This window comes from Hyperoodon ampullatus (assembly GCF_949752795.1).
Source record: "Hyperoodon ampullatus genome assembly, chromosome: 19".
In the NCBI taxonomy this organism is placed as follows: Eukaryota; Metazoa; Chordata; class Mammalia; order Artiodactyla; family Ziphiidae; genus Hyperoodon; species Hyperoodon ampullatus.
The window spans coordinates 43644694-43651397 of NC_136932.1; positions in this window are offsets into that span (position 1 = coordinate 43644694).

The following is a 6704-nucleotide window of genomic DNA, read 5'->3' on the forward strand; positions in this document are numbered from 1 at the left end:
ATACTGTTTTATATAGTCTAAAACTTTTCACAAGTGGCATCAATACTGGGTGTATTATTCTGCAACTTGCTTCTTCACTCATCTCTAAATGCTTTACCAAAAAACAGCTTTATTGAGGTATAATTTATACACCATAAAATTCAACTGTTTCAAGTGTATGATTTAATGGTTTTGAGTAAATTTACAGAGTTGTGCAACCATCTGCACAGTCCAATTTCAGAACGTTTCCATCCCTCCAAAAAAGTCTAAATGCTTTCTTGTTTTCTCTCTTTTCCTCTAAACGCTTTTCTTTTTTTTTTTTTTTTTGCGGTACGCAGGCCTCTCACTGTTGTGGCCTCTCCCGTTGCGGCGCACAGGCTCCGGACGTGCAGGCTCAGCGGCCATGGCTCACGGGCCCAGCTGCTCCACGGCATGTAGGATCTTCCCGGACCAGGGCACGAACCCATGTCCCCTGCATCAGCAGGCGGACTCTCAACCACTGCGCCACCAGGGAAGCCCTCTAAACGCTTTTTAAAAAAAATAAATTTATTTGTTTTTATCTTTGGCTGTGTTGGGGTCTTCATTGCTGCAAGCGGGCTTTCTCTAGTTGCGGCGAGCGGGGTCTACTCTTCGTTGCGGTGCTCAGGTGGCTCTCTTGTTGTGGAGCATGGGCTCCAGGCACGTGGGCTTCAGTAGTTGCGGCATGCGGGCTCAATAGATGTGGCTCATGGGCTTAGTTGCTCTGCAGCATGTGGGATCTTCCCAGACCAGGGTTTGAACCCGTGTCCCCTGCATTGGCAGGTGGATTCTTAACCACTGTGCCACCAGGGAAGCCCTCTAAATGCTTTTTGATACACATTTTAATATCTGCCCTCTATAAAGCTCCTACTACATGCCATGCGTTCTAAGAGCGTTACGTATGTCACTCATTTAACCCTTGCAGAACCTCTGTAAGATGAGTTCAGAGAGGGTGAGGAACCGCCCAAGGTCCCTCTGCGAGAAACCGATGGAACAGGCCAGGAACCCAGCCACCTGAGCCCAGAGGCTGCAGAGCAGTTCCGTTCCCCGGTGCTCTGAATTCCACGTTTTTCCTACTATAAGCTACGTTGGGCGAACTCACACAGATGAGACACTGCAGCTCAGAGGGGCCAAGTGACTTGCTCGATATTCCCGGGGTGGGAACCGGCAGAGCTGGGATTCGGATCCAGGTCTGTGTGACTCCCAGGCTCCCCCTTTTCTGGTCCCCTCTGCTTCTTTTCTCTTTTCATTACAGCAAAGGGAAAAGGGAGGGAAAGGAGGGGGAGGCAGGGTAGCAAAGGAGAGAGAGATGTCAGAACCGACTTCTAAATTCGTGCATGTACCCACAAACACACTGACACAGCCGCACATGCGCACAGAGTGCTGCACACACCTGTACGGGTGCACATCCACCCAGGTGCATACGCACAGCTGCACACACACTCACCTGACCAGAGTCAGTGTTCAGAGGCCCCTTGTGCTCAAAGTGAAGAGAATGTCAGAGTGTGTGTGTGTGTGTGTGTGGAGTGGGGGATTCAGCCTTGCCGGGTCCCTCGGTGGCCCCTGTGTCAGGGTCCAGACCTGGGAAACGCTCCATCAGGGGCAGGGGCCCTCCCTGCGGGGGGGCTGGGCCTCCGTTCCCGCAGCCCCCTCTCCTGTCCCGGTGTCTGCTGAGGGTCTTTGCTAACTAAAGTCTCAGTTCCAGGGAAACGGAGCTGGGCGTGATCTCCGGGGACTTCACGGAGCTGTTGGAGCCACCGGGCCAGCCCGGCTCCTGTGCTGCCAGGAGCCGAATCCACCGTGTCTCTGCTCACTGGCCTAGATGCCAGTCCCTGGACTCATTTGAACCTACACAGACATGTGAGGGGCATGGGAGCCCCGCTGAAAAAGCAAGAGCAAACACCGAGTGAGCATGTGCTGTGTGCCAGACATATGGCCTCGACGCAGGTCTGTGAGGCGTGCACGGCGACCACTACCACTTCAAACATGGGGAAACCCAGGCACTGGGGGCCTTCTGCAGGACCCTACAGCTAACAAGAGGTGGGCTCTGGATGCAAACCCGGGCTGTGTGTCTGTTCCACTTGGCACGGGGAATACCCAGCCCCCCAACCCATGCAACAGCACAGTGAGTTCTGGCATCCAGCCCCCAAGCCTTGGTCCTGCCTGGTGATTTGCAAAAGCTGGTAAGCTGACAGGTTCATGATGAGGTTTTTACCCAGCTGTGGCAAAATGGGAAAAACAGAAGATAATGTAGTTACTTTTTCACAACGTTGAATTCCCCTAATTCAAAAAAGATGGTCTTTTCTTGATTCTTTTTCCTTTCTTTTCTGAAATGAGAGTGATCTCATATGATGGTTATGATTTTATATTCTTATTCGGCAAGATAAAAATGTGAGCAGCTGCATGCCAGCCCCCAAATCTGGGGGAGGTTTTGTTGCTGGTTGATGGACCCCCAAAAGTTTGGGCCTCTTCAGGGTCCCCCCGACTCGGCCCACCTCAGCCTGGAACTGGGACTTCTCCTTCTGTAACAGTCCTCTCCAGTTTCATATTTGCATTTGCCAAAACAATCTAGTTGAGGAAGGCCTGTCCAGGATGTTTAAAATCTTTATGCTACCAGCTCAAACTCTGGATTGAGTTAACAACAAAATAGAGGAAAACTTTTTTCTTCTTTAGTAGTCAAGCTTCAAGGCAACTTCAACCTGGGAACTCAGCCAGTTCCTGGGAAGTGAAGGATCAAAGACCTCTGAGCAGTAAAAAAAAAAATGTCTTTAGAACAGAGCTCAGCTCGGAGTCCAAGCTTTGGCCTTAATGGAAATTAAGAACAATCGTTTGGTAAAGCTTGTTTATCTCCCTTCCCCCAGCTAACGTGGCGCCCCCAGGGGCAGCGGGCAGGAGGTTGGAAAGGAGACCCGCAGGGCTGTCTGGGGCAGGTCTGTTTAGGGCAAGGCAGCGGCTCAATATACTGGGGCCATTTAGTACCGGGGGCCAAGGGATCTCCTCACGTCCACAGCACCCTGAGTAGTCAAACAAAGTTTACACGACACTTATATGTTGACCTGGAAAAAAAGGGGTGCTCCTAATACACCTCAGAAAGATTTCCGTGAAAGTGGCTAAAAAGCAAGCACAAAACCAAAACCAAAACCAAACAGACAAGGGAAAGGATAAACTTCAGCTGTCTGGAAGCTTCGGAGAGAGTGGAGAACACTATAGGGTGAGTGCCTGGGCTGGGTGGGAGGTGGGGTCAGACAGCCCTCCCCCACCCCCTGCCAAATTAGCAGTGCTGTGCAGGGGCCAGAGCTTACCTGGGGGAGCTGCCTCCTGGCACGGGCTGGTACCTCAGATGGTCCCAGGGTCATGTGTCCAACTGCAGTTCCCAGCCTCCCCTGCTGGAGCTTGCACCCGGAGACTGGGCGCTAGTCTGTCCCCCCACTGACCATGTGGAGTGGGCGCAGCCAGAGAGAGCGGGCGAGGCAGGGCATTTACCGCTGTTATCGTGACTGAGGCCCCAATCCGAGCAGGTGTCGTGCATTACTTCGTGTAATCCTCACTATTGTCATCTTCAGCAGACTGAGTCTCAGAGAGGTTAAGTTATTTGCCTAAGGTCACACAGCCAGCAGATGCCAGAGCTGGAAAAAGAACACAGCTTTGTCTGACTCCAGGGCCTGGGCTTTCTGCCCCTGACTCTTCAGCCAGCTGGTGGCAAGTCCTGCCACCTGGGGCTTCTAGGGAGGACACACCTGCTTGGGCCCGGCTGTGCGCCAGGCCTGGGATTAACCTCACATTCTCTCTCACCCCTGGGGCTGCGTGGACAGCGGCAAGCAGAATGCTTTCATTTCTCTTTCCCCAGATACCAGCTCTGACACCTCCAATTTCTACTGCAATCACCGTGTTTTCTGAGTCAAGCAGGGTATAAGGAAAATCGCTCTTTCCCTGGAATAATTTTTCATCTTGTTATTTCCATTAGCTGACTCTGTTTGAACCTGTTCCACGCTGCACTGTTTGGATTCCCAGCTTGGAAATCCCTGGGCTGGGTGGGAAATACTGCTTCCCTCCTAGGAGTGGATGAGGGAGGTGCTGCCAGCAGATGGGGGGCAGGGCATGGAACACAGTGGGGAGGGGGACTGATAAAAACCAGGGCAGGAAGGAGGGGGCATTTTTGTTTCTTCTGACTCCAGAGGAGGGTGTGTGGTGGAGTTCCACAGGGCTCTGCTGGGCTGATGGGTGTGGGTGGCAGAGGCCTGCTGGGACCAACAGCCAGGGGGCCCAAGGAAGGCAAAGCCATTGGCAGGAAGGGGGGGGTGGTTCCAGAAAACTAGAGGACTCTAGACCCATGCCCCGGACCAGGGCACAGAGTAAGGCTGCCTGAGGATGCTGATTTCAGTTTTCGACAAGTTGAGAATCCTCAGGGGACCATGTAGATGAGCACAAGCTTAAGAATAGGGGGCTGGGCTTCAAATCCTCACTCCGCCACTTGCTAGCTGTGTTATCTCGTGCAAGTGGCTTAACCTTTCCCAGCCTCAGTTTCCTCATCTGAGAAGTGGGAGGAATATGTCTGCCTCCCACTGTCGTGAGGACTAATGGGGTGAAGTGTGTGAGGGGCTTAGTCTAGCATCCAGTGTGGCCCGTGGGACCCAGATGTCAGCTGTTTACGGTGAGCAACCCTTCCCAGTGTGCCTGGGACCTTTCCAGGCTTTGACACCAAAAGTCCTGCATCCTGGGAAATTCCTTAGGTGTGGGGACACTGGGATGGGTGGTCATCCCGGCTGCGGTCTCCATGCTCCTCAGATCCAGCAGGGGAGCCTTCAAAGTCCACTTAGGTGCTCTGGGAAAGGCTGAAGCCTTTGCTAAGGTTTCTGCAAAACCTGGGGTGTTTGCATCACCTCTGGCTCGGGGGTTTTGCTTTGGCCGGGTTGACTCCATATTGTGGAGTGGATACCATTTCCACACTAAGATTCTGAACCACAGAGATTCAGATATGAAATTCAGCCCCTTCTTCCCCCAAATCCATTTCCACAAGGTATGTGGGTGTGCAGGTGACACTGTGGATGTTTCAGGTAGGGTGGGAGTGGTTTATATCACTGCAGAGCAAACAGCATCACAGGGAACAAGACAGGCCAGTCCTTTGGCCCCCTTGGGGGCGTGTGGCCATGTGGGGGGCAGTGGTGGCTTCACTCAGGGATCCCCAGCCTCACCCTATCTCTCTGGCATCACTCTCTGACCTCTCTTCCTTCCTCTAAATTCCTGTTCATTTCTATCTCTTCTGGGGCCTTGGGCACCGGTTAGACTATGTTCTCAGGATCTTCCACAATCAGCCTTAAAAAGTATTTTCCTAAACGAAGACTGTTCCTTCTCCAAGAATGGTGGGGCCAACGATTCAGATAACAGCAGGTTGTTGCACATGAACTGTGCTGAATGAACTGTTTAGACTGGGAAGGACCTCAGAGTGGGAAAAGGCCACACTGGGGATCTGTTCCTGGTTGTGCAGGGCTCCCTTCCCTGGCTCTTTCAGAGACAGTGCTCCTGGGCTCCCACTGATTTCCCTCCTGGTGCTCCAGCCCCTGTAGCGGAGCTGCTGCTGTTGAGGGAGCCCTCCTTCCCAGGTGACACCTGCCCCAGGCTGGCTCTCACCCCAGAGCTACAAAGTTACCACCTTCAGGGCCAGAAGACCCTGGAGCACAGCTGGTTCAACCTTTTATTTAATGGGGAAACTGAGGCTCATGCTGGCAAAGCCAACCTGTCTGTACCCACACGCTCTGGAGGCAGCAGAGTCAGGACAGTGAGGAGAGGGGTGCAGCCAGATGGGCAGCCATACTTGCTTCTGCCACACCCCAGGCAGCAGCTGCTTTGGGGCCTGGAAGCCTGGCGCCCGGGCAGGGTACTAATGGAAGCTCCAAGGACCAGGTCCTCAGCAGCCCAGGTTTGTCTCAACATCAGCTCTTCCCTGGGAGCCTAGCAGCTGCTTGGAACTGAGTGAGCCCCAGGCAGGGGACCCCACAACTTGTGGAACGTGTAGGCTCCTGATCTGCTGGCCTTTCCCTGGGGATGGAGAACAGATGGGCCCTGGACTTGGGAGTATTTCTATCCATCCATCCATCCATCCTCCCTCTGGACAGCAGTCCATCCTTCTGTCCATCCTCTCTTGTCTTTCAGTACACTGGTCCACACACAAGAATCATTCATTCACTTATCTTCCCATCCATCTGCACAACACTCCACCCATCCACCCCTCCCTCCCTCCCTCCATCCTTCCTCTCCCCCTGCCTCCCTCCCTCCATCCTTCCTCTTTCCTTGCCTCCCTCCTCCCCCCTTCCTCCCTCCATCCTTCCCTTCCTCTCCCCCTGCCTCCCTCCCTCCATCCTTCCCTTCCTCTCCCCCTGCCTCCCTCCCTCCATCCTTCCTCTCTCCCTGCCTCTCTCCCTCTCCCCCTTCCTCCATCCATCCTTCCCTTCCTCTCTCCCTGCCTCCCTCCCTCCATCCTTCCTCTCTCTCTCCCTCTCTCCCTCTCCCCCTTCCTCCATCCATCCTTCCCTTCCTCTCTCCCTGCCTCCCTCCCTCCATCCTTCCGTTCCTCTCCCCCTGCCTCCCTCCCTCCATCCTTCCCTTCCTCTCCCCCTGCCTCCCTCCCTCCATCCTTCCTCTTTCCTTGCCTCCCTCCTCCCCCCTTCCTCCCTCCATCCTTCCCTTCCTCTCCCCCTGCCTCCCTCCCT